The sequence below is a fragment of the Ixodes scapularis genome, unplaced genomic scaffold (assembly GCF_016920785.2).
Source record: "Ixodes scapularis isolate PalLabHiFi unplaced genomic scaffold, ASM1692078v2 PGA_scaffold4__175_contigs__length_147842914, whole genome shotgun sequence".
Lineage (NCBI taxonomy): Eukaryota > Metazoa > Arthropoda > Arachnida > Ixodida > Ixodidae > Ixodes > Ixodes scapularis.
In genome coordinates this window covers 41,252,906-41,255,156 of record NW_024609879.1, presented here as the reverse complement: position 1 = coordinate 41,255,156, position 2,251 = coordinate 41,252,906, and the positions used below count along the sequence as shown (strand labels likewise).

Sequence of the window (2,251 nt, the reverse complement as noted above, 5' to 3'; positions counted from 1 at the left end):
ATGAATTTTTCATTCGGGACGTGTTACATAAGTTTTAGATAACCACCTTCCAGACGTTACTCATATAAGACTAGCGAATAATTTGCCTATCCGAATGGCACGTTCAAATGTGTGTTCACATGCCAGGTCGAATGGGCACAAGTATCAAACTGGCACCCGTACCAAACGGGTACTCCTTATCTCATAATCACGTTTGATCCGAACGGATCGACAAGTTTGCCACCCGCTTGAATTTCAAATGTCTTTTTCAGGAGGGGACGCCGAAGGCGACGACGACGGCAACGGCGACGGCGATGCCGTTCAACACTGAAACGGGCGCCTAAGAGCTGTGCTCTAAAAAGGCAGTAGATGGAGACTATATTAAAGGTTGAATAGTTGCAGTGCCCCTCTATGCTGAACGGATATGGGTGTAGAAATGATGGAGACAGGTGGGGCTTCATGTTCATGTCGTATATTTGCCCTTGTCCGATTAACGAGCACCCGGCCGTCATTTAGTGCATCCGCCAGCCCGCAGCTGCATTGGTGATGTACGCCAAGCGACCCAGGACGCTCACGTACCTCGGCTAGCTTACACCAGGTGCGGCGAAGCCTCGTTTTGGAGACTTAGGCATTGCTGTATTCACTGTCACCTTCTCGGAGTGCGATGTGTTCTCTCGATTACAAGAGCGGTATGACGACTGAGCACAACGGGTACACTCTTTGGCTACATTTGGGGCTTTACGTTCCAAACCAACCAGGGCAACTGGTACGAACCAGTGGAGGACAGAGGTTTCACATCAACCACATAGAGACCCTTTGACCTGCAACAAGACATGTATTTATTTAATGAAAAGTTCACATCTAAGGGATGGTGTCCCTGGGGCGAGAGGGAAAGGATTGTGAAGATTGATAGGAAAGACCACAGGCTCGATTCACGCCGTCTTGAGTGATAGTTTCCTACTTGACAAATTGCCCTCCCGCACGGGCAGCCATGTCTATCATATAACATTTCAAGTTGTTTTCCGATTTCCCAACCAAACTTCGTAACCAGAAGTGCGGGTTATTGGCGATGCAAAGGGAGCGAACCCCATTCACAGCCTTCCAGGCACGTTACGCTGTGTCTATAGGTCAACACAAGGTCCTGATGTCACGCGGCTCAGTTGGCGCTGAAGTCGGTATGGCGCATGCGTAGAAGCTTTACCTCAGAACATTGGGGTTTCTGGGCTCCAGTGCCAAAATCTGTTTCGGCCGAACACGGATTTTTCAGTTATAAGCGTGTTTGCCTATGACGTACCCATGTTTCTCTCTAATGACGCTTTCGCAGCTAGCGAACTCTTCTACAAGCCACTCAGAGTCCTCTGTCTGCCTCTTTTTTTTCTTTTTTTCCTTTTTTCATTTTGCTTTCTTCTTTCTCTCTCGCAGTTATGATGCGTGACCGGCAGCGCAAGCGGTGCGGGTGTAAGACCGCCATTGAGCCTTTTTCTTTTACTGTGGTAGCCGTAGCACGCTTCACTTTTCAAAGTTTAATCGAATTTATATAGCTTCAATTGGAATGCAATTCTGCAATAAAAGTCCGAGACGAACGTTTGACGAAAATATTCTCTGGAGAGGGGGAACAAGAGGGACAACTCCCAAACACAAAACTCCAAACAGGGCTAAATGACTGGTGCGCGACCGAAAAATCCGCCTGGTCCGGGTATCGAACCCGAGACCTCTCCATTTCCAGTAGAGCGCTCTACCAACTGAGCTAACCAGGGGTTAGACGTCAGTTGAGAAAACAGGTTTTATCAGCTACCACCTGCCTTTCACCAACAAGGGTGAAAGGCTGAAACCGTATATATATTATTTTTCCCAAACTAAAAGTAAATTAACAACTTAAATTTAATTAGTCGACTGATCGCTACGACTATTCCCCTATACTATGTTCACCTGGCTGTATAATTCAACCGCACAGACTGCATCAGTGCAGATTTACCGGTTTTTCTAAAAAAAGCTATAACGCTTAATATAAGTCCCTACATATAAACAGTGCTTCATACTCTTATTCGTCGGCGTCTAAGCGAAGCCACGATGTGTGTTTAGAGCTTTTAGAAGATCAATATAAAAACTTAAGCTATAATTTAATTGTTATGTGTAATTTCCATGACTTACAATTTTCCTCTAGCACCGCTTGGCGATATTTGGAGGCTCAAATATTATATACATTTTCTACATACAATTTTTTATTCTGTGTTTTTTTTCCTAATAAAATTTGTTTCTTTTTTTTTATTAT

At 44.9% G+C, this 2,251-nt stretch overlaps 1 non-coding gene across 1 annotated transcript; it reads right to left on the bottom strand.

Annotated features, from left to right (window-relative positions):
* Window positions 1–1,663: 1,663 nt before the first annotated feature.
* Trnas-gga lies at window positions 1,664–1,736 on the bottom strand. The gene has a single exon. It is a non-coding gene; the product is annotated as a tRNA-Ser (tRNA).
* Window positions 1,737–2,251: the final 515 nt, after the last annotated feature.